Source organism: Lissotriton helveticus, chromosome 5_1 (assembly GCF_964261635.1).
Source record: "Lissotriton helveticus chromosome 5_1, aLisHel1.1, whole genome shotgun sequence".
NCBI lineage: Eukaryota > Metazoa > Chordata > Amphibia > Caudata > Salamandridae > Lissotriton > Lissotriton helveticus.
In genome coordinates, this window is record NC_136065.1 from 1128843899 (window position 1) to 1128871038 (window position 27140).

Consider the following 27140-nt stretch of genomic DNA (forward strand, 5'->3'; position numbering starts at 1 on the left):
CTGAAAAAACCATAGGTTTCACACCAGTTATAGTTAGCTGGAAATTTTACTCACATAAAACCATTGAAATTCCCACGTTATAGTTAGTTGGACTCACTATAACTTGCGCGTGCAATGCACTGCTGATGACGTCACATATTACATCACTCATGACATGGTCAGTGACATCACTCATGACATCACTGATGACACGGCTGTTTGATGTGGAGGCTTTAAAAGGGCCCCGCGTGGGAAGCGCCCGGTACGTGCACCGGGAAGCGGTCCGGGGAGCGTACTATGAGGATAAAAGAATGATAGACTTTTCAAATATTGTATGTTTATCGATTGTTCATTTTGTTGTTTTTTTTTTTTAATTTAAGTAGCAATATGTAGGTATCAATGCAGAGTCAAAAAATTAATATACACCGTCTCCTTTGTAGATATCTTGCATGTTGTTTCAGAAGTTATTGTGGAATATGGAATCCATATCATAGTCTGTCAGGAAAGCAGAAAGAACATGGAGGCAGGAGATGAAAAAGAGATGTCAAATACACATTGGAGATAATATAGTTGGAGAAAGGAAGTAACTATGAGCAAAATTACTATGTAACATAAAAAAGTTGCACAATATACTATAAGTCTGACTTTACATTATAATCAATTAGGTACTAGTTTATGAATTACATATAAAAATGATTAAAGTCTCGAACAATTTTTGATTATTAAATATAAATTAATTTTTGTGATTCTTTTTCCAAATTTAACAGAACATTTAACAACAAATTGTCGGAAATGTAATCATTTTCAATCAGCGAATCTACTGCATCTACACATTGAACTAATTCATGGTCCCGTGATTCATCCATGAAATCTGAGTCATCATTGTCCTCAATAACTTTTTCTGTGTTGTTCTCCAGAACAATTTTGAAGGAAATAATCTGCTCTCCTTCCATTTTCTTGCTGTAATTTGCATAAAAAATAAATATATCAGTAGAGATAGGGCACTGTTGGGTTTAAGTTCAGACAGGTACTTGTGAGTTTATAACAGAGAAGTTATCTATGGGCACTGTATGGTTTCAGGCGTGAAGTAGTACTATTAAAAAGTGCCTGTGAAGAAGTCTAAGTAAATTCATAATTATAGCACAGAAACCTAAATCAATCCATAATTATAATAAACAAGCCTTTCTCAATGTCTGACTCATACAGAGGGATAGTATATAACTATCTGAAAATGTTTTCCCAAATTAATTTAAAGTGCATAACATAGTTCTCCTTTCAAATTTATAAAATAACATCTTACCTTTTAAAAACAAGTTTAAGTTGTCCGTGAAAATGCACTTGCAATGTACTTCAGGAAGTAGTAGTCACAATGGCTGTGTTTCTCTCTTTTTTTTTATATATATTCAGGTACATAACCAATCAAATGTCAGGTAAAAAAAGTAGAAAATGAAAGTAACATTTTAATTGGTTGTCAATTCCAACACTTCAGATGTGTTTTGTGAAGTAATTTACCTCAGGGTATTTAGAGAGGTCTACAGGCTAAATGGTTAAATGGAATTCCAACCAAATTTGTGAAAATGGTAGGGATTGGTATGTAGTATGAGCTAATCTATATTTGCTGAAAGTGTCTCCAGTGGTTTTTCTGTAAATTACTTTCACACCTTTTTTAAGCGAGCGCTTCCCGGTGCGCGCCCCGGTACGCGAACCGGCAGCGTTACGGGAGTCCTCCATTTTGTGTTTCGGTAGAATTGAGATACAAGATGGAGGGCAAATAATGTTCAGAATGGGTAGAAGGGGGCATGGTACACGTATCCTGACCCCCTAGGTTTTCTGAGGGTGGTTGAGGAGGCCCATTAGTGCAAAAAAAAAAACACATTTTTTTTCAAATTTTCGCGAGGTTAGTGTCCGGTGCGCGTACCGGGTAGCGCTCCGGAAAGCGTAAATCGTGAAAATTAGTAAAAAAAAGTTACATTTAAAATGTGTTTATAGTGATCATAGTTAGGGTAGCTCTGAGAAGAGCTTTTGGGTCTGTGGTAGATTTAGGTACTTATAAGTAGGTACCAATACATAGTCTTAAATTCAGGATGAAAACTCTGTTTCCCTCATCTGAGAAGTGAACTCCATCTTCTCTGTAGATATCTTGCATGTAGTAACGCAAGTTATTGTTGTAGATGGAGCCCATTCCATGGTCTCTCATGTAAGCTGAAACAGACTTATTTACATGCTTCCTCGATTTCTCAATTTGTGGACAAAATTCGTTTGACCACCTCCATTTCTGTCTTTGGCATATATTTGAATATACCAAGGCAGTTTGAGGAAAAAGTGCCATCAATTGCTCAAAGGTGTCCTTTAAAAGCATTTCCAGACCTACCCCAGTCAAAGTGCCCAAGTAATTTCCTCCACAGTGCACAATTAACAGGTCAGGTTTTGGCAAATGCAAAAAGGTTTTCACCAATGGTATCAATTGGTGACATCTTAATCCTCTGTGGCCAATCCAGTTGATTTCCACATTTTGAAAATTGAGGTTGTGTAAATTTCTGTTATCAGCATACCTTTGAGCCCAGTAGATGTAACTATGTCCAACAATCCAGACAGAAAACATGGTGAGAGAAGGTTCTTCTGCAGTCAGATGAAGTGTGGTAATGAAATGGCAGTTGAAACAGTAGGAGTATGTAATGAAAAAAACTGTGGAGTTTCTGTGCTAATGAATCAGTAGCAGTGATTGGTGGATTTTGATTGCTGAAAACTGAAAGTTAGGGTGCATGGATGAGTTCTTTGAAAGATGTAATTTGAATGGTCAAGAAAAAATCATTTTATGAAAGATTGCACTGGATACGCAGGTGTACTGAGAGTTCAGAGTTCAATTGAAACATTGTTGTGTGAACTTGCAAACATCAGAGGTCTTTCAGGAGGTGGTTGCTATGGAAAAAAGGCAGAAAGGGCAGAAGGGGGAAGGGTGTTGATTTGAAAAAAGTGAGGGAAGAGTTTTGATTGGGTGACATGAGAGATATGTGTGATGAATTACAGCATTTCTGTGCCTTTGTTGGTTGCAGCCTCTGGAGTGCATACCCTTTGCTCTGCTAAAGACAAATTGGTGTGTGTCTGAGACTGTTTTAAAACTCAAAAAGTATTTGCTAAGGTGAGAAAAGATTCATTTAATTTAAATAGAGAATAGTATGCTTTAAGGAGAAAATTATGAAGAAAGTTGTGTATTTAAAATGTTGCTTTGTACTCACGGACTATATGTTGGAGAGTGCAACTTCCCTAACATACCGAAAACTGCTTAATAATTTGCCTGAGCCCCTAGGGAAACTCAAGGACAAATGGACGGAAGACCTGGGAGATTTTGACGAATCCGAATGGAATGCAGCTCTGTCATCCCCCCGTGAGGCTGGTATCTCGGCTAGGTTCCGCCTCATACAACTGAAGGTCCTCCATAGAATTTATTACACTCGAGTGGCACTACACAAATTGAAAAGGGCAGACGACCCGCTCTGTCTGAGGGGGTGTGGCGGGGAGGGCACACTTTTACACACGCTCTGGAGCTGCACCTACATGTTGAGCTATTGGCAGCGAGTGCTCCGTACCATCGCACAAACACTGAATACCAATATACCGCAAGATCCCAGGGTGTGTCTGTTGAATGTCTGGGGTCCTACTGATCTAACACATTATGACAAGCTATGGGTCACGATAGGCTGCATGGTGGCCAAACGCGACATTGCGCAGAAATGGGGGGCGGCCGAGCTACCCACACTGGCGCAGTGGCTCAGAAACATGGACACGCTCATGGTAACAGAAAGGGCAGTTTATAAGATGAGAGACAATCCCCGTAAATGGAATGGAGTTTGGCTAAAATGGAACTCATACAGAGGGGGCTTTTGTGATCCTTTGCCAGAGAATAATAGCGAGAGCTCGGATGAGGACACTGACACTGACTAATTGGGGGGGTGTGTTTCATGCTATGTGCGGGGGCCCTTCATAGGGTGCATGAAGATGCGGGTGGATGTGGGAGGGCGGATACGCAAGAGGGTGGTGAGGTGTGATGGGCTTGAAGTCGAAGATTGCCAGCAACCGCCTACCTCGATATTCCATGCTTATTGATGTGTCGATTGATGCTGAGCCTTATGTTTAGTTCATAGTTATGTTGTTTTAAAAAAAAGAAATGCAAAATGCAAGCGGAAAACTTTGTGTGATGTAACATGGTTTCGGTATGTTCTTCATGCCCTATACACTGCATACGCAAATTGCCGGAATGCTCTACAGCCTATGATTGTTTACCTAAATGTCATGTTTAACGCACCTGGCCTTCTTATTTTGGGGCATGTGACTGTAACCTAACCGATAAATGCCAATAAAGTCTTGCTTTTTACAAAAAAAAAAAAAAAAAATGTTGCTTTGTGTCAAGTGTTTTACCAATAGATTTGGTTTCTTTGAGTTACATAGCCATGTTAAAAGTGACGCAAAAGTGGTGGAAGGGCCTTAAAAATACGCTTTCATGTGTGTTAGGGCATTTTAAGTCACTTCCCCATGAATGTGGGTAAATAAAAGATTTACTTGATGTGTTTAAAAACGTTTTTTGAAATCAATTAGGTTTCTTGATATGTACTGCTAGAGTTTCATAGGCTGCTTGAGGCATATTTACAAGGCCTTTGAGTCACTTTGATGTTATTTTCCCCATTTTAATTTAAGACATTTCCCCGTGGTGCAAAGTCCTTGTAAATACGCCCCCATGTGTGCTTGGCAAATTTAGACTTTGTTTCTTTGAGTTACATAGCCATGTTAAAAGTGATGCAAAAATGGTGCAAGGGCCTTAAAAATACGCTTTCATGTGTGTTAGGGCATTTTAAGTCACTTCCTCATGAATGTGGGAAAATAATTGGTTTATTTGATGTGTTTAAAAACGTTTTTTGAAGTCAATTAGGTTTCTTGATATGTACTGCTAGAGTTTCATAGGCTGCCTGGGGCATATTTAGAAGGACTTTGAGTCACTTTGATGTTATTTTTCCCATTTTAATTTAAGACATTTCCCCGTGGTGCAAGGTCCTTGTAAATACGCCCCCATGTGTGCTTGGCAAATTTAGATTTTGTTTCTTTGAGTTACATAGCCATGTTAAAAGTGACGCAAAAATGGTGCAAGGGCCTTAAAAATACGCTTTCATGTGTGTTAGGGCATTTTAAGTCACTTCCCCATGAATGTGGTTGAATAATTGGTTTACTTGATGTGTTTAAAAACGTTTCCTGAAGTCATTTAAGTTTCTTGATATGTACTGCTAGAGTTTCATAGGCTGCTTGGGGCATATTTACAAGGCCTTTGAGTCACTTTGATGTTATTTTCCCCATTTTAATTTAAGTCATTTTCCCGTGGTGCAAGGTCCTTGTAAATACGTCCCCATGTGTCCTTGGCAAATTTAGATTTTGTTTCTTTGAGTTGCATAGCCATGTTAAAAGTGACGCAAAAATGGTGCAAGGGCCTTAAAAATACGCTTTCATGTGTGTTAGGGCATTTTAAGTCACTTCCCCATGAATGTGGGTGAATAATTAGTTTACTTCATGTGTTTAAAAACGTTTCTTGAAGTCAATTAGGTTTCTTGAAATGTACTGCTAGAGTTTCATAGGCTGCTTGGGGCATATTTACAAGGCCTTTGAGTCACTTTGACGTTATTTTCCCCATTTTAATTTAAGTCATTTTCCTGTGGTGCAAGGTCCTTGTAAATACGCCCCATGTGTCCTTGGCAAATTTAGATTTTGTTTCTTTGAGTTACATAGCCATGTTAAAAGTGACGCAAAAATGGTGCAAGGCCCTTAAAAATACGCTTTCATGTGTGTTAGGGCATTTTAAGTCACTTCCCCATGAATGTGGGTGAATAATTAGTTTACTTGATGTGTTTAAAAACGTTTCTTGAAGTCATTTAAGTTTCTTGATATGTACTGCTAGAGTTTTATAGGCTGCTTGGGGCATATTTACAAGGCCTTTGAGTCACTTTGACGTTATTTTCCCCATTTTAATTTAAGTCATTTCCCCGTGGTGCAAGGTCCTTGTAAATACGCCCCCATGTGTGCTTGGCAAATTTAGATTTTGTTTCTTTGAGTTACATAGCCATGTTAAAAGTGACGCAAAAATGGTGCAAGGGCCTTAAAAATACGCTTTCATGTGTGTTAGGGCATTTTAAGTCACTTCCCCATGAATGTGGTTGAATAAATATATTTATTTCTTTCTAAATTTCATCTGCAACCCTGAGTAGGACTCACCTCAAACAAACCTCTGGATAGGCCACACCTTATCGGCATCCTGAATCATTCATTTAAAATGTTGGGGGCAGATTTATGATGGGCGTGTGCCTCTTTTGCGCCGCTGTTGTGTCACTTTTGTGACGCAGCAGTGGTGGAAAAGATGCAGCATGTTGCAAGATAGGCCTCACTTCATCTGCAACAAGATACCGTCAGTTTAAACTGTATACATTTAGGACAGTGTAGGGGGCATGGAGAAGCTGAGGTTTCTGTAAGTGTCAAAGTTGTTGCATACAATGCTCACCTTCTACGTACTCTTTCATATGCTAGACTACATCTGCACAATGAGATACCTAAGCAAAGGAAACACAGGTTATGTGATTGTGAAATGAGCAAAAGAAATTGCACGTTTTTCAATTAAATCACCTGTGTTTCCTAATATTACGAATCACATTGTGCAGATGAGGTTTAGGCCTGTCCAGGGACACAGAGGAGGTCTGGCCTTTGTTCAAGAGTGCAGTGCACATGACTCACTTAATTGGTAGGCCTGCACATGTACTATCTCCTCTGTACTCTTCAACAAGCCTAAATTTCATCTGTAACCCTGAGTAGGCCTCACCTCAAACAAACCTGTGGATAGGCCACACCTTATCGGCATCCTGAATCAATCATTTAAAATGTTAGGGGCAGATTTATGATGGGTGTGTGCCTCTTTTGCGCCGCTGTGCGTCACTTTTGTGACGCACAGCGGCGCAAAAGATACGCTATGTTGCGACATATTTACAACTTGATGCATCTAGGCAGATGTGTCACGCTGTAAAGTCCTGTGCCACATGAAACCTGCGTCAGGTTTCATGTGAGCGTTTTGTTGCAGGGTGGGCATTCACTTGCATGAAAGCCCTGTAAAAGTAACAGTGAAATTTACAAGATTTCACTGAGTCAGCTTTATGGCATTGCTGAATCAAATCCTTACGCCTGTTTGAAACAGGCATAAGGAGTGACGCACCATGCAATGTGTGGCTTGCCCCTGTGCATTGCAGTAGACATGTCGCGCTAACGACGGGATTCCTGCAATTCGCCGCTTTGTGGCACTGATGCGTGACGCATCTGTGCTGTTTTTGCTCAATGGTGCACCGCATTGTAAATGCGGCACATCATGGGTGGCAGAGCAGCGGCGCACGTTAACTGGTGCATCCCTGGGGATGCGCCAGTTAATATAAATCTGCCCCTTTACATTTAAGTATGAGCAGGGGACACAGAGTCGGTGAGGCTTATCCAAGGTTAAGAAGAGATGAGTCCTGTTCACTGAAAACTTGGACATAGGGCTCACCTCCTCAGCATCGCTGGACATGGTTAAATAATATCTGCAAAATGTTACTCTTGTTAAACAATTTTACTATTATAGTCTCTGAGGATTTGTCTCTTACTCTGCAACATATCATTGTTGTTCTCTTTCTTTAAAGATAACGACAACATCAAGCATGAGTGATAATGAGCAATCTGTTGATCTCGATCTTATCATTGAACTTGTCATTGAAACGTCAGTGGAAGTAGATCCCTTGGATGATTTAAATCCTGTGGATGAAGAAGAATATGATGAGGATGCTGATTTGTCAGAATTGTATGACATAGGGTGGGAAGCTGACCTGCTCGAGCCTATGGAACTATAAAGACTTATTTTTAAAAGTTACTGGAAATGAAAAGTAACCATGTTAACAGTTTTATTTAAAATTAAATACAACTTCAAAAACAGCTTGTGTGAAGTGTCTTTAATAAAATAGTGAAATATGCTAATAAAATTAGTTCAGATTCACATATAAAAGAGCACAGGTCAAATGTAGAAGCATTCCATTTCTTTGCTACTATTTGTGAGTTTTAAATTTGCCAATGCACTAAAAATTATTGGATGTAGAATTGACAACTAGTATGTTAATTGTTTGACGACTGTTATTGATTTACTGTTTGGTAATAGTGGTTAATAACATTTTTATTATATTTTACCACAGATTCAACTGCAGATCATTTCAAAATTACACAATGCCATCGAAGGAAAGAAGGAGAAAGGCTACAAAACGTCAAAGACAGCAGCTTACTACATGCTTGCAGCAGTCCTCTACAATAAAAACTCGTCAAGTCACCAAGAAAGCTCCGGGTAAGACAACGAAATCATTCCTAAGAAACATTTGCAGAAAAAAAAGTATCACTACAGAACATGTTTTAGTCCAGAAAAAGAGAGCCAATTTAAACGGAAAGGAAAGGCCAATCAAAAATGTTACTGCTAGAGCAGGAGATAACTCTGTGCATGGTAGTAGAGGGAAAAATCAGTTTAGGGACATTCGTAGACGAATGTTCCGCAACAGGGTAATTGGCAATTTGTTAAAAAATATTAAGAAAGGTCAACAGAAAGTGGCTTTTTATAAAAGAAAGAAAAATATTGAGAAAATTATTGATCAGGCATTCGAAATTAAGCGAAAGTTATTTATTTTGATAATCAATAGAATTAGGAAACTAAACAAGGCAATTTATGATTTCAAATCAAATAGTAGATGGAAAAGAACAGTTAATCGTAGTAATTTTTGTGAAGTTTTTTCAGGAGAATGGATGCATACTTCAAGTTGTGAGGCATTTTTTAATGAGGAGAGTTATTTCCAGGATAATGATTTGGTGCATGCAGTTGACACCAGTGGTCGAGCTTATGAGGTGAAAGATGGTTGTCCGGTTGAAAAAGAAAAACTTGTGACAAAAGAGGCAGAAGAGGTGTTAGGTAATGAGGTTTTAGGAAAACGTCCTAAGGGACCAGTGTATACCTGGAAGTGTAGTAATATTTGCAGTGTGCGACAGGATTCCATCAATTTGCTTTGTGATTTTCTACGGACATTTAATAAGAAAAGTTTGAAACAGAAAATGAAGTTGTTGCAAGAATTAGATCCTTGCAGAGTGAGAGAAGTGACAGGTTTGCATGGTCATTCATTGGCTTATCTTTCCAGGAGAGTATGCCAGAGTATTTTTCATCATTTTAGGATGCTAGCAGTGCATCATAATAAAGTGAGGAAATTTGTTAGAATGTTGTATTATGCTAAGAGTCCAGCAATTATGCTTAAACAATTATGCACTGCTCTTTTGCATGGTTCAGAAGTAGATGTGAAGAATATTTGTGCAGAAATTGAGTTTTGTTACTTTGCAAGTAAAGAGGAGAATGTTGAAATTAACCCAGAAGAAGAAGGTAATGTGGAAGAGAGTGTACAGATTTCCAGTACAGATAATTTTCAGAAGGAAATTGCCACGCTTCAGGTGAAATCAAGTGAGAGGCCTAATTTCACTTGTGTGTGTTGTCGACACACTTATTATAAGAATCAGACTAAGTTAGTGGATTTATTTGCAAAAAGTGAAAGGGAAAATAATAGTGAATGGAAGGATTTCGCAACATACTTGATGGTAGAAAATTGTTTTGATTTGGGATCGGATCTACGTGTGTGTACTTATTGTTGTTGCAAATTAAATCAAAACCGGATGCCTGCTAGAGCGGTTCATAATAATCTGGAATTGGTTGACATTCCTTCTGAATTGAAGGATTTAAATACTTATGAATCTATTTTGATTCAAAGTGTCCATCCCTTTCAGGCTATTGTACGAATGGAGCCAAAGACTGGGAAATTGCCTCCATCAAATTTACAGAGAGGATTAAAGGGAAGAGTTGTTTATTTGCCTCTAGATTTGAAGAAAACCATTAATACAATTTGAGTAGAGAAAGTGGAAGAGGAACCTCTGGTTATGTTAGTTAACGGGGTTCCGACAAAGAGTAAGAAAATTTGGCAAGATTTAGTGGATGTTAGGAAAGTCAAAAAGGCAACATTGTATTTGATGAAAAACAATCAGCACTACAAGAATGTATGTGTTGCAGAAGAGGAAGTAAGTGAAGAAGAGGACAGCGATTTGTGTGCTGGACAAATTGAGAAAGTAGAAGCCTCTAAAAATGAAGAAATATATGAACATTATAGTGTTCATCCTTTGCATTCCAAGGAAGTCATGGGGAATGCTATTGAGTTGTTTCAAATGAAACAAGCCAAAGGGAGTCCCATTAGTGTTTGGGAGGAAAGTTTGGAAGCTCGGTGTTTCCCACAGCTATTTCCAACAGGTCAAGGAGGAAGATATGATGAGCGACCTCATCAAATTCCTGCTTCTGAATACCGGACTTTACGATTGTATGCAGAAGATCCTAGGTTTCGTCAATGCATTCCCTATTTGTTTCATCTACTGCTTGAAAGTGATCTGTCTGGACTGTCATATGCAGTGAACCACATTTTGAAAAGTGGTGTACAGATGCAAAATATCTCGGCAAGGGACTTTATGGATAAAGTCAATGTGCAAGACAGTATTTTGGATTCTCACCTGATTAATCTCATGGCGTGTCAGCGTGGTACTAATGAGTACTGGTACCGTCGTCATGGTGATTTAAAATGTATGCTGAGGAACTTAGGAACTCCCACATGGTTCCTCACTCATAGCTGTGCCGAGTATGGCTGGGAAGACTTACTTGAATTTCTACGAGAGGCAAATGGAAACATTGAAAATATCGAATTCAAGACACCCGGAGAACTGTGCTCTTTGGATCCAGTGAATGTATGCAGGTACTTCAATCATAGATTTGAAGCTATGATGTCTTTCATCATGAACAAGAAGAATCCACCTCTTGGAGAGGTGTTGGATTTCTTCTGGAGAAAGGAGTACCAAGCAAGAGGTGCTCCTCATATACATATGCTGCTATGGATCAAAGATGCACCCAAATTTGGAACAGATCCGGATGACTTAGTGATGAGTTTCATAGAACAGTATTCTACATGTGCTGTTCCAAACACAAAGGAAGACAAAAGCCTAAGAGAACAAGTTTTACGCTTCCAAAGCCATCGTTGTGGAAAGTACTGTCGTCGTAAATTCAGAAACAAGGACAAGTTCTACACAAAATGTCGTTTCACCTTTCCACGACCGGTGATTTCTAAAGGAAGAGTGAACAGTTTGATGTCTTCGCTGCGACATAATGTGACAAGGAAATCACCCAAAAATACATACAATTTGAAAAGGAACGAAGAGTCCAAGTACATCAACGACTACAACCCAGTGATTTTGTCCATGTGGAATGCTAACATGGATATACAGTTTGTGGCTGATAACTGTATGGCTGTGGCTCGGTATGTGACATCTTACATCACCAAAAAAGAAAAGACAGAATTGAAGGATATGTGGGAGGACATTTCCCATGAAAAGAGCCTCAGTAAGAAGTTGTACAGTTTCAGTCTGAAGATGTTGTCGCATCGAGAAATCGGAGCTTACGAATGTTCTGACCGGTTGTCTTCAGCAAGTCTCTATGTCAAATCTAGGAGTATCATTTGGGCGAGTCTTGGTCTTGCTGCAACGCGTAATCGAGTTCTGAAACCTGTGCGGGAAATTGAGTATCTGGCGGAAAAGGAGCCAAACAGTACCGATATTTTGAAGACCAACATGTTGGATACATATTATCCAAATAGAAGCAGTCACCTCGAGAATGTTTGTCTGTATGATGTTCTACAAAATTACATATTCAAGAGGAACATCAAAGAAGATATTGATAAAGGAGTGTATGCTGTAATTGGAAGTGAGGGATGTCTGGTCAAGCAAAGAAAATGCCACTTGGTAAACCATCGAAAATTGAGTGGCGAATCTCCTGAAAGAAAAGAGTTTTTCTATTTAGCACTTTTGCAACTTTTCAAGCCTTGGCGTGCAGAAGAGGAACTGCTTGGAGATTTCCTCTGTTACGAAGACTCTTTCAATGCTGCCAAGGAGACCATAGAATGTCCTGTTTTTCCCAAATATCTAGAAATGTTGAATGCGGAAATCGAGCAGGAAGCAACGATTGCAGCCGAGATTGCTAGAGACAGTTCTCAGGACAGTCAGAGTTCTGTTTCATTGAGTCAGGATCCACTAGGAGGACCAGTTATCGAAAATGAAGCTGCCACTGCCATGATTGAAGTGGAAAGAGCCATGGCACATGCTCAGGAGGACGCGGTTAACTTAGAAGACTTGGAAAGACAACTCAACGTTGAGCAGAGGAAAATATATGACGAAGTTACCAACCAAATTGATCATGGATTAAGTCATGAGAAGAAAGAGTGCTCATGTACGTCGTTGAAGCCTGTCCGACTATACGTGAGTGGAGAAGCGGGAACTTGAAAAAGTTTCCTCATTAAAGCAATTTCATGTTATTTGCAGAAAAGGACTGAGTCATCGCTGTCTTGTGTTGTCACCACTCCAACTGGACTGGCAGCACATAACATTAAAGGTATTACTTTGCATCGTCTACTGATGCTGCCAGTGGAGCATGATAACAAATTACAATACCACAAGTTATCTGGAGATGCTTGTTGTGAAGTTTCCAGAGTATTGAGGAAAATGAAACTTCTTATCATTGGCGAAGTAAGCATGGTTTCCAATGTCATGCTTGCCTTTGTGCATTTGAGAATGCAAGAAGTTCTCAAAACAGAGTATGATGTGTTATTTGGTGGCAAACACATCATTGTTTTTGGTGATCTTCTGCAGCTGACACCAGTGAAAGGACAACCTGTGTTCAAAATGCTCACGCATGAAGATACCAGGAAGTGCCTAGGGAGCATTGGCAACGTCAATATATGGTTAAACTTCAATTATGCTGAACTGCGTGAAAATATGCGTCAAGCGAAGGATGAAGATTATAAGAATATTCTACAAGATGTTAGAATCGGAAAAGTGACCGAGCATGGGAAAGAAGCTTTACATGCACGATTATTGTCAAATTTGTATCCAGAAGAAGACGTTATGCCTGAGAATATTTTTCGGAAAATTACTGAGAAGAAATCTAGAATATGTTTGATGCCAACTCTTGCAGAATGTGCCATCTTCAACAATAAAATGTTGAATTTAGAAAACCAAGAGATTGTGAAACTGGAAGCTATTGACAGAATAGAGCATATGGGAGCAACAATTATTTTGTCTGAGAATTTGAAATCAAAATTGGATTCATTAGAGAAGACTATATCTAAAACTGCTGGTTTTGAAAAGACTCTGAATGTGTGCTTAAATTGCCGTATAATTTTAAGAAGGAATTTAGATGTTGAAAGAGGTCTGGTAAATGGATCAATGGGTAATGTTGTTGATTTTGAGAAATACAGAAATAGAGATGGAATTGAATTTTTAAAAATTAAATTTGATGGCATTGAGGAAGTACAGCTAATTGGTCGTTGCTCTGCTAGGTTTTTGCTTGTAAAAGACTTATATGTTCGCCGTAAGCAGTTTCCTGTTTGCTTGGCATATGCGGTGACAATCCATAAATCGCAAGGTTTAAGTGTAGACAGTGCATTGGTGAATATTGGCAGTTCTGTGTTCAAGGAGGGTTTGGCATATGTGGCATTGTCACGAGTCAGAACTTTATCGGGATTGTACTTGATTGAGTGTGATGTCACAAACATTTGTGCGGATCTAGATTGTGTTAAGGAATACAATAGGTTAAGAAGAGAGTATGCGCCACATTTGCCTCAATATCCTTTGTTTGAGAAACGTGTGGTAGGCCGGAAATGAAGAAATGTGACCAATAGTAGGGAGGTTGTAGCAAAAAGACGAAAAGTCGATGAACCCGAAATTATAAGCAGAAAAAAAATGGATTCTGTTGAAGATGTTGTTGGTTTTCAATTTGAAAATAGTTCTGGTGTCAACTGCTATGCTAATGTAGTGGTTAATGTTGTCTTTTCTCTAGAAACTTTAAAAGAAGAGATTGTGGTCAATTCGGATCAAAGATTTTGCAGTTTGTTGAATTCTGTGTTTGAGAAATGTAGCACTGATAGAACAAAAATAGAAAGTGTGTCTGAAATTCGAAATCTGTTAGACAAATGTTCAGGTCAAACGCAATTCTCTCAAAATATTCAGCAAGATTGTCAGGAGTTTTTAATGTATATGCTTGATGTATTGCAAGATGAAGGTGTAGATGTAGATCATCTGTTTGGCATTTCTTATCAATGGCAGCATGACTGCGAGAACTGTAGGGTATCAAGTACTACTAGTGTAGACTCAGAAAGATTTATATATTTAACTTTGCCAGACAGTAAATCAGTGTCCTTTAATAAGCTAGTAAAAGCAGCTGATCACAACATGGAGTGTAGCCAATGTAAGTCTGTAATGTTGTCCACATTATTTATACGAGCATATGGCCAGTATGTCATTTTAATGTTCCAACGATGTAGGCCTGATGGAACAAAATTGACAACTTTAATTAAAAAGTTTGTGGCTTCGCAGTTGTCAATATCAGGAAGGACTTTTGTAACTGCAGCAATTATATATCATGACGGTCCTTCAACAACATCAGGACATTACACAGCCTATTTGAAGTCTAGAAACGGCTGGTCATTCTGCAATGATTCTGTTTTAACTTTAAAAAAAAAATTGCCTTTTGACCTTAAAAATTCTTACCTGGCGTTTTTACAACCAAAATTTTAGAGAAAGAATCTCGGGATTTGCTCTGAGGAATTTCAAGAGGTTCTAATGGCTCCTACACTATTTGGCCTTGAGGATAAGTGTAGTACAGAGTAAAAAGTTATTTTTGAGTTTTAAGTAGTTCATGAAAAAAAAGAAGGTTTTCTTACAGAAAGTGGTGGGCACGGATTAGTTAAAGGACAACAGAGTATTTCCCAAAGCAAACGGTATTCTTACCATAACACTTGACGTCATGGAAAAATAACTGCACTTTGAATGAGTTCAGAAAAACTGTTTCTTTTAATAAGCTAATTCAAGCAGGCAATCAAAACATGGAGTAGAGGTAATGTAAGTCTGCAATGATGTCCACATTTTTTGAACAAACTTTTGGTTATAATTTCATTTAAAAATTCCAACTATATAAACCTGATGAAAGTAAGTTTTCAACATTAATTACAAATGTTGTGGCTACACAGTCGTTGATTTTAGGAAGAACATTTCTAACTGCAGCTATTATATGACATGATGGTCCTTTGACAACATCCACTTATTACACAGCTTATTGAAAATGTAAAAAAAGCTGATGTTTCGGAAATGATTCACATTTGACTATGAAACAATGTTGCCTTTTGACTTAAAAATATTCTTACTTTCTGTTTTCAGAAGAAAGAATTTTGGGTAGGTAACTGGCCTATAATGATTCTAGGAGTTGATATAATTTAATGTACTGTTTTAAATTGCTTTGTGATTAAAAGTGATGTAGAGAATTAAATAATTGTAGTAGTCATAGAGGTAGTGTAAGTGTGCCTCATAGTAAGCAGTATCAGTGTCATAGGAAATGTGGAACATGAGTGAGCAAGAAGGGTAAAATATTACTAGTACAGGATTGTAAAAGTGATCTTGAACGTTTTCTTTCTGAAAGTTGCGGAAAAAGAAAATGACGGGATTTGCTTAGAAGAATTCCAAGAGTTATAAATGGCTCTTACACGATTTGGCCTTGAGGAGAAGTGCGGTAGAGAGCGAGAAGTCATTTATTGTATGTAACATATTTGTCAAAACGATGGAGCTTTTCTTTCAGAAAGTGGCGGGCTGAAAATAATAACAGCACAACAGAGTATAAGCTGTTCATAGGACATCCTTCGACGTCATGGAAAGTAAGTTACTTTTAAGGAGTTCTGATTTCTGATTGGTTATGTTATATGGGTTTTTTAAACACAATCATTTTGATTGTGTTTTTTTTCCCCGCTGTTATATGATGAATACCTTCAAGTCACTGTTTTAAGTGAAATTTGATATATTCTGAGAACAGCAAAAATAAACCATTTAATATGTATAATTAATTCTGTACTTTTTGTATTTATGATATACATTTAGAACTGTGTAGGAGGCATGGAGAAACTGAGGCTTCTGTAAGTGTCAAGGGAGGTGAGTAATGTACATTGCTCTGTTGCATACAGTCCTCACCTTCTGCGTACTCTTGGATATGCTAGACTACATCTGTACAATGAGATACCTAAGCTGAGGAAATACAGGTGATGTGATTGTTAAATGAGCAAAAATATTTGCACGTTTTTCAATTATATCACCTGTGTTTCCTAACATTACGAATCACATTGTGCAGATGAGGCTTAGGCCTGTCCAGGGAGACAGAGGAGGTCTGGCCTTTGTTCAAGAGTGCAGTGGACATGACTCACTTCGTTGGTAGGCCTGCACATGTATTATCTCCTCTGTACTCTTCAACAAGCCTACATTTAATCTGTAACTCTGAGTAGGCCTAACCTCAAACAAATCTCTGGATAGGCCAAACCTTATCGGCATCCTGAAACAATCATTTAAAATGTTAGGGGCAGTTTTATGATGGCCGTGCGCCTCTTTTGCGCCGCCGTTGCATCACTTTTGTGACGCAGCAGCAGTGCAAAAGATGCACCATGTTGCAAGATAGGCCTCACTTCATCTGCAACAAGATACCGTCAGTTTAAAATGTATATATTTAGGACTGTGTAGGGGGCATGGAGAAGCTGAGGCTTCTGTAAGTGTCAAAGTTGTTGCATACAGTGCTCACCTTCTGCGTAGTCTTTCATATGCTAGACTACATCTGCACAATGAGATACCTAAGCAAAGGAAACACAAGTGATGTGATTGTGGAATGAGCAAAAAAAATTAAACGTTTTTCAATTACATTACCTGTGTTTCCTAACATTTGAATCACATTGTGTAGATGCCTCACTCAGTCTGTATCTGACACTCTTTCCTTCACTTCCTCTGTCTCCTCTCTCCCTCACTCTCTTTTCCTTATTCACCCTTTCCTTATATAGTTTACCTTACTCACTTTCTTTTAGTAGCTTAAACAACTTCAATTTAGTTTTCTCTTCTATCCTTCTTTTCTGTCACTGAAAGTATCTTCTTTTTTTTCTCTTAGTAATTTACTCTATTTCAATTTCTTTTTGTCTCTGACTGTCTATCACTGTTTCTTTCTCTTTTTTTCTGCATGTTTATCTCTAACTTTATTTCTTTGTAAAATTGGATGATTGTCAATCTTTTCCCTTGTCTTTTCTAATTTTTAAATACATGTTTTAATATTTTTCAAATTTTTGTTGTTTCTTTCACAGATTGAAAGTATAAAAATAACAAGTGACTAAGTTAACGACAATTATAAGGTAAGTGTTTTGTACTCTTTTCGTTACATTTCTATCACATTTAACTTCTATTAGTTCCACTGCTTCATTTCTTTAACCGTCAGTTTCCTGCCTTTGCTACTTCCCTCATTCCTTTTTCTATTACTTACTTACTTTATTCCTTCCACTCCTTTTCTCAGTCCCTCTGTTCTCATAGTTCCTCACTCCTGTTCACTCACTCCGTCTCTATTACTCTCACTATCTCTGACTCATCACTCTTTCACTACTTGTTCATTATGCTTTCTCCCTGTAGTTCAAACACACTAAGGGGCATATTATCAACACAGGCGATAAAATTATCGCTGCTTTTATCGGCAGAAAACTGCCGCAAAAGCGGCTTTAGCGGCAGTTTTCTGCCGTAAAAGCGGCTTTAGCGGCAGTTTTCTGCCGATAAAAGCAGCGATAATTTTATCACCTGTGTTGATAATGTGCCCCTATGTTATTTACATTTCTTTGCTGTTTCAATCATTCCTTTTCTGTCACTTCTTCTTTTCTGCTTTCTGTTTTTTCTCTCTGTTATTCCACATGTTTTAACCTTAGTCACTATAATATTCCTATTTACTTTTGCTCACTGTTTTCTTAACACTTTCCCTCAGGATTGTTCTTTTAGTCCGGTTCTATCCCTACCTCTCATTCCACATCCTTTACTGTTTTTCTTCTTATTTTGAACATTCACTCACATTCTCTAAGAAACTCTTGTTTATTAGTCTTCTACTCTCCTTTTTTTCTTTCACTTCCGTATCTATTTTGTTTTTCACAATTATACCCTCTTCCATCTTTTCTTCGGTAAATAGATCTATTAAACAGTATCTCTGTGTTACTCCCTCTAGCTGTCTTTCTTTTAACATGACTCTCTTTTTCCTTCCCTTATACTTACTCTTCTTTTTTTTTTTTTCTGGTTCGCTTCCGGTTCGCGTACCGGCGCGCGAACCGGGAAGCAAATCAAAAGAAATAGAGGTTGCCAGAGTGCTAAACATTCTAGCAATTTTTTATAAAGGGGAGGTAGTTCTGAAAAGAACTTTTTAAATCATTTTTGTTGTTTTATATTTTTTTTATTATTTTTCTGAACATTTTTTTACTTTTTTTGTATTTTTTGAACGGTTTTATATTTTTTTGTTTTTTTGGGGGGGGGAACGAAAATGATTCATTATAAAGGGCTCAACAGGAGCAAAAAAAAAAAAGATAATTTATTGTCTGGGGTGTTTTGGACAATTATGATTGTCGATAGCTCTGTTGATTAAAGTGATGCTACTCTCCCTGTAGCAAATCAATTGGCCGCAAAAAATGCACACATGCTTGACAATCCCAAACTTTAGCTGGATGTTTGGGACCATCTCCCTCGCCTCTGGTCCCGTCACTGCCTCTACATTTGATGTTCTGGCCACAGGAGGGGGGTTATCCTGCAGGTCACGTACCTGCGCAGCACTATAATTATTAGGGTGCCACCTCTGCATATGGTGATGCATGGTGTAATTGCCATAGCTATATTTTTTAGCTGTCCCTCTGGACAGATCTTTTTTGCAGATAAGGCAAGTAACATAGCGGGCATTTACTTTTTTTTGGCCCTGGGGATATTTGAAAAATTGCCAAATGAAATTTTCCTTGACATGGGACCTCCTAGGCTCTTCAGGCAAAAAATGCCTCTCTTGCTCCTCTTCCTCTTCTTCCTCTTCTTCCTCCTCTTGCTGAACGATAACCTGAGGAGGTGGTCCTCTCTTCATAGGAGGTGGTGGTGGTGGTGGGGGTGCACCAGCTGCAGCTACAAGACTTGCCATTTCTAAGTAATCAAAAAAGGTCTTCCTCTCACAAAGTTGAAAGTCAGAGTGAGGAAACAAGGAGGGGTTTTCATCATTTAGGAAAATAAATAGTTCTAAACCAATGAAAAGTGTTATTTTTAGGTCACATGACCTAGCCGTACATCATTAGGAAACCAAAAGTGAAATGAACCAATGAAAAGTTTTATTAACAAGTCACATGACCTGTTATGCTTACGTTACGCGCTCCGCGCCCCAGATCGCTTCCGGGAAGCTGCGCTTCGCGCCTCGCTTCGTGCCTCGCTTCGTGCACCGGAGCACTTCCGGGTGCGCTAACGCGGCACGTCATATGACGCATTACGCGACAGCGCGATACGTCGCGGTTACTTGACGGGTCACGATGTTGTTTTCTAACGCGGCAGTTGCACAGACGGAACGTTTACCGGTTCGCGGACTGGGTCGCGGCAGCAAATTGAGCTAACGGGAAGCTACCCGGTTCGCGGACCGGGAGCGAAACAAAAAAAAATACATAAAAAAATTGTATTAAAAACATATAAAATATATTTTTCGATTTAAAGAAGAATACATTTTAAAGCTTTTGATATTTGCTATTAATTAAAAAACCATTGAAATTCACTGAAAAAAACATAGGTTATAGACCATATATAGTTAGGAATTAGCATTTACAAAACCTTGAAAATTCACTGAAAAAACCATAGGTTATAGACCATATATAGTTAGGAATTAGCATTTACAAAACCTTATTTTACTCACACAAAACCATTGAAATTCGCATATATAGTTAGTTGCACTAACTATATATCGCGCACCCGCAATCCACTGCTGATCATGTCACATATTACATCATTCATGACATGCTCAGTGACATCACTGATGACATCACTGATGACATCTCAAATGACATCACTGATGACATCACTTTGGACATCTCATTTGACATTACTGATCACATCACTGATGACATCATTCATGTGATAATACGATGAACCTCTTCAGACTCTAATATAACCTTAGATACACTCAGTGTAAACAGACACTCACAGACTGTCACTCGTCCATGGAGTTACTCACACACCTAGTCAGTCATGCAAAGAATCAATTACACCTCCATTTTCTCAACTATACAGTTATACACACCTTACTTATTCAAACATATACTAACACATATTTACTCTCTTATACAATCCCGGATACAAGTTCACAATGATCCATACAGCCACTCACACATTCACTGGCTCTTATGCACAGTTATTTATATATGTCAACTCTCACATGTACTGTGTTTTACATATGTACTTACTTTGACATGTAGCACTGAGATATCCATTCACTCACCAATACACTCATGCACATAGTCAACTGTCCATACAGCTGTTTCCACATGCACTTTTGAACCCATACATCTAGTGAATCAACTGCTCACACATCTATGCACAGAGTCATACACCTCCCAGTCACCCACACACACACTCAGTCTCCCATACAAATACTTGGGCAACCAATCAATAACACATATAGTTACTCATATAGCTACTGATCAACACATGCAGCAGTTTACAGAACAACAGACATAATGATGCACAAATTAAAACAGTTTAGTCACTAACCCATGCACTCAGTGAGACACATTTAATCACTCACTCATACAGTCAGTCATGCACCTACTAAATCTTTCATCCAGACACTTATACATCCACTCATTCTTCAATATGTAAGACATATTTTAACTTTACAGAAACATACAGTCACTGGATGTAGTCATCAGTGATGTCATCAGTGATGTCATTTGAGATGTCATCAGTGATGTCATCAGTAATGTCATTTGAGATGTCATCAGTGATGTCATCAGTGATGTCATCAGTGATGTCACTGAGCATGTCATGAATGATGTAATATGTGACATGATCAGCAGTGGATTGCGGGTGTGCGATATATAGTTAGTGCAACTAACTATATATGCGAATTTCAATGGTTTTGTGTGAGTGAAATAAGGTTTTGTAAATGCTAATTCCTAACTATATATGGTCTATAACCTATGGTTTTTTCAGTGAATTTTCAAGGTTTTGTAAATGCTAGTTCCTAACTATATATGGTCTATAACCTATGGTTTTTTCAGTGAATATATATATATATATATATATATATATATATATATATATATATATATATATATATATATATATATATAAATATATATATATTCACTGAAAAAACCATAGGTTTCAGGTCATATATAGTTAGGTATTAGCATTTAAAAAACCATTGAAATTCACTCAAAAAACTATAAGTTTTAGTGGTGTTATAGTTAGCTGGACATTTTACTCATACAAAACCATTGAAATTGCTCCTATATAGTTAGTTGGACTAACTATATTTCGCGCACCCGCAATCCACTGCTGATGATGTCACATATTACATCATTCATGACATGGTCAGTGACATCACTGATGACTTCACTGATGACATCTCAGCAGGTCTAGGGGGTTGGGGTGCTTCTACCCTGCCCCTTTTTTGAGTTCTACACATTTGTTTTTCTGCTTTCCTGTGCCTCAGTCTACGGAGGCACAAGATGGCTGCCAACAGTTTCTGTTTTGGAGTGTTGACAGACATTGGCAGCCAATCAGAATGCAGCTTGCGCTCTAGAGGTAAGTGTACCGGTAAGCTCACCGGTAAGCTGCTATAGATATATACATTTTTTTGAACCTAAATTACTCAAAATCCACTGGAGCACATATCTTGAGACATAGCAAAGGCACATCGGGCTACCAGTCCCTACAATTTTTCCAAGTTTGGTGAAAATCCATTCAGCCGTTCGAGCTAAAAGTGCGACCGACCGTCCTATGTAAATTAACATGGGGAAAACATGTTTTGGGACCCCCCTTTTATCTCGGCCCCCGCTTGACGGATCCCCCCCCAAAACTTTCAGGGAAGGACTGGAGCGCCGCGAGGCAAAGTTGCTGAAAAATTCAGGCAGATTCCTCAACCGGCGCCAAAGTTATTCCCAATAGAATGTTGCGATTTCCCTATGGAAATCAATCCTAACTATATATACCTACTGGCTATCGCCAGTAGGTAATATATATATATATATATATATATATATATATATATATCCACGCTCCTGCACACCAATTACGAGTCACTCCTGCAGCGGGTGCCGTTTTTCGCGGTGGTGCACCGCGATCAAAAATGCCTGCTCCACTCACTCCAAATTCTCCCAGCCGGGATTGAAGACAAAGTAAGGCACTCACGGGGTTCATTTAGCTCAGCAGCAGTATTTATTTTACAGACGCGTTTCGGGAGAACGCTCCCTTTGTCAGTGTTTTACAGAAAACACGCGCAGTGGCAGCATATTATATCATTTCATTTCCGGTTTGCGGGCATAGACATTAACATAGGACAAGCTTCGAATCTAATCATGCGCGCCATCTTGTAATGTCTATTGCCAACTTTTGCAAAAATGGGTGTGTAGTTTCCTCCAACCAAATCACCTAAATGAAAGTTATCATTCATGTTATTCAATGTTTATGGCCATGATGCTTACTGGTAATTCATAAATCAACAATTTAAAAATTTATGAACATTTTACAAACGCCATAATGCGTATTTTGTGACCCGCTAATTAAATAGGTGGTCAAGATATAGCCGTGGATCGGCTATAGCAGCAATAACGCTGCCATTGTTTACAAGCACCAACATAGTGCAATGCGACTACAGACCAACTGGTCTGCCTGTCAAGATCTCGCCGTGGATCGGCATTGCAGCCACCAAGGGGGCTCAATATGGGGGAAGAATTGTCAACTCATCTGGGCTAGAAAAAAGTTTTTATTTGATGTTAGATGCTCTTGAGTAGATGTCAGCAGAGTATGCTGACATCATTGGATCATATTGATGTACAGACAAACTTTCTGAATTGTGAATTGGGTTACATGTTTTTCATGTGGTTTATTTTTAGATATTTGGTAAATTATTGGGTCCTGTTCTGAAAACTGAAGCTTTGGAAAAAGAAAAAATAATTTGTTTGGGTGAGATAGAATAACCAGCCTTTGAATTTATAATGTGGAATTATGGTCATGAAGCATACTTAGGTATTGAGCAGCCTTGGTGGCTGCAATGCCGATCCACGGCGAGATCTTGACAGGCAGACCAGTTGGTCTGTAGTCGCATTGCACTATGTTGGTGCTTGTAAACAATGGCAGCGTTATTGCTGCTATAGCCGATCCACGGCTATATCTTGACCACCTATTTAATTAGCGGGTCACAAAATACGCATTATGGCGTTTGTAAAATGTTCATAAATTTTTAAATTGTTGATTTATGAATTACCAGTAAGCATCATGGCCATAAACATTGAATAACATGAATGATAACTTTCATTTAGGTGATTTGGTTGGAGGAAACTACACACCCATTTTTGCAAAAGTTGGCAATAGACATTACAAGATGGCGCGCATGATTAGATTCGAAGCTTGTCCTATGTTAATGTCTATGCCCGCAAACCGGAAATGAAATGATATAATATGCTGCCACTGCGCGCGTTTTCTGTAAAACACTGACGAAGGGAGCGTTCTCCCGAAACGCGTCTGTAAAATAAATACTGCTGCTGAGCTAAATGAACCCCGTGAGTGCCTTACTTTGTCTTCAATCCCGGCTGGGAGAATTTGGAGTGAGTGGAGCAGGTATATATATATATATATATATATATATATATATATATATATATATATATATATATATATATATATATATAGAGAGAGAGAGAGAGAGAGAGAGAGAGAGAGAGAGAGAGAGAGAGGGTTTATTTCACAAGTCAAGTGCAAAAGCATTAAAATACTTTTCCAGGGCTACAGTTCCACTAATCGTTATGAGACGTCCCTCTCAAGTCAATTGAAAAAGCCTTAGAACTTCTACATCCCGGACTAGGTGGCGTGGGTAGGTCCTTCTGGCAGTGCACGTGAGGTTCTGTGATTCTCGAACCGGACTCCATTTTGTTTGAGTTGTTCATGACGCCATTTTGTGTTGCCCTCACGTAGGCCCGTGGAGGTAACCAAACGAATAAAGTTGCATGGGCTTCGTTGTTCATGTACGCATTAACTAGGCCTGTTCTGACTTGTGAGTGAACTGCAGGACGCTGACCCCGTCACCTGAAACTGACCCTTTGCGAAGCCAATTTCCCTGGCTGATAGTTGTCTGAGATTGCCAATCAATGTTCAGGATATCCTTAACATTAGTTCTCTTGCACATATCTTTTCCTATTCAGTATCTTTCACTTTTCATTACATGGGTAGTGCTTTCAATTAGGGTTTGTCCGGCTTGTGGAAATCGAATTTGGGACATTCCTAATTATTAACTTGTGGGTTAGTACAATGTAAAGCGAGCTTTTATGATGTGATAACGTGTGGGGAAATGTATTCCATTTGTCAGTATTTGTCGCAGTGGGTGTGCATTTATAATGAGCAGAATGTGGATAAAAAGTGATGTCTTGCTCTACGAAAATTGAGCAGTCTCGTGAGTTGTATACCGTGTTGTATTGCTGGGATTACTGTTACTAGCTGCAGCTAATAAATTTGATCTCTGACGCCATCCAGAAGTATTCCGTGTCTCTGTATACCAAGACAGGTGAATCCGAAGACTTTGGGCGTGCCCCTGGCGCCGCTGGGTTCTAAAACCCGGTTCTTCAGTTGGCGCCCAACGTGGGTCGACTTCAGCGGTACCGGTCCAAGCCCGAGGATCATGAGGAGCCACGTGAGGAAATTCTGGAGGAAGGATATCCACTTCATCGACCCCTGTATTCGTCTGTGGACCGAAGGTTTTTGCTGCGAGGCTTCCCGCTTTCCGACGGCTACGAAGGACTGCTGCCCTGACTGTCGCCCTGTCTTGGACCCTCGATTGATGATTTGTAGAGCGAGAAGATAGACGGTCTTCTGGTGGCGTGATAGATATTTTGGTTAAGTACAAGTGGGTCGCTCCCATGACTTTGTTTTGGTTCTTGGTTTTGATTCGGTTATTGCAATAGTCGAAGCCGAGGGGCTCGTATATTTACGAGTGTATCGATAGTTGATAACCCCTTGAAGTTTGAAGCTAGATTAGTGAGCTATAAGATGCCTGGTCTTAGCAAAATTAGGAAATGGTTTAGTTGTGGTTGCAACAGGGATTCCCGATTGGAGGATTCGTGTCTGATACCTCCGGTTGGAACTCCGACTTATGAGCTCTATTCAAAACATGGAGTGGGTCCTATCACTTATAATGAAGTATGGGTTCGCTATACAAAGAAAGATGTTATTTTACGATGGCCCCAACATAGTAGTTTCGAACTAAATATTTTAGATAATTTGGAAGTTGCGCTATTTAGGAAGAAAGCCCGGCCGGCGATGTTTGACTCTTTCCGCCTTTGGCGTAAGCAAGCCAAACAGCGAGAAATTAAGCAAGCAAAGAGAGATAGGAAAGATAAGAATATGTCAGTACTACAAGCTGCTAGGCAGTTTAAGGAAGACGGAGAAGATCGTGTGAGTGAAGTCTCAGATAGACAACGTTGCATGGCCATCGATAAGTGTTATTCGGCCTTGCCGCCTTCTCTTTCAAAAGTGACTGAAGACTCTGAAAAAGATCCTTTGATGTCTCATTTACTGAGATAACCACCCCCTTATGTGCAGGGTGCTACTGCACCTCCACTACCCCCGGTTGTTGCACCCCTTGTTGTTCAGCCCCCTACTGTTGTTCAGCCACCCGTTGCTTCACAGATGGTTCTCCCTCCTACGGTGCAGCCCCCTCCAGGGCTGCCAGGTTTGTCACCAGCCTTGCCTCAAACTCCTATGCCTTACACTCCTGTATCTCCGACTCCTGCTACTTCTGTCCCTACGCCTCTTTTGCTTCAAAACACTCTTTCTCCTGTCCTTATGTCTACTTCTTCTCCTTCTGCTCGAAAACGAATGACTGAGACTGTTGCTAGTCTTTTGTCTCCACTCTTTGGGTCATTGAATATGACCCCTGTTTCGGAATGTGAGCAGAGTTGTAGTTGGTTTCCTGGTCCCGAAGAGCGGGCAGTGTTGGATCTTTTGGCTCGTAGATGGGTTTTAAATGCTTCTAGGTATAATTTACAAGCGGTTATGGATGTTTTCTTTCAGTGGGAAAGGTATGTTTTTGACGTAATGTGTACTTTTCTTCGTCAAGAATGGGAAAATAATGAGTTGGGTCCGATTCCGCAGGAAGTGCTTGATCTTCAGTCAGAATTTGCTAAAGGGACGATAGTGGAGTCTGATGTTGCAGACGCCGTAGAGACAATACTTGTTTTCAGGTCTAGGCTTCCGCCTCAGACATTGTACGAACCTGATTCCTCTGTTAGGAGGAAAGTGAAGCAGTATCCTATGAGAGAGGTTCCCCCTGTATGGAGAGAGGAAGTTGTTGATGATGTCAATTTGGGTGTTCATGGTGTACCGGCTCATTTTCAGCGAGTGTGGGTACATGTCCCTTGGAAGAGAGCTGAGGTCTTGGCTTTTAAGCAGACCTTACCTGACCCCCGTACAAATCCTGCTGGTTATTACAAGGAGTTGTCTCAGTCAGTTGATGCGTGTATTATGAATTTAGCTGACATAGATATGTTGATTGGTAATGTAGTTCCTCAACCTTTGTGGGCGAAGATCCATCATGAGGATCATGCGCCAGAGTTAGGAGATACGTGGGTTAACATTACTGCTGCAGATGGTCGGCAGGTAGGAGGTGTCAAACCTGAACCCTTAGTTGCAGAATTACCTGGTAGGATTATTAATTTAATGAAAACTATGATGCCTCCTTTACGAGTGAATTGGGATAAGTTAGCAGCATGCAAACAAAAGAAAGACGAGAGTGTGTCTGATTTCTTTACTAGGTTTGAGGAAACGTTTATCGATCATAGTGGTCAGGACATGAGCACCGAAGGTGGTCAAAGGCTGTTCGTGGACAAATTTGTCTTTAATTTGCTTCCCGAACTTTGTAATAAATTAAAGGACTCTGAGAGTTCATGGGCTGTTTC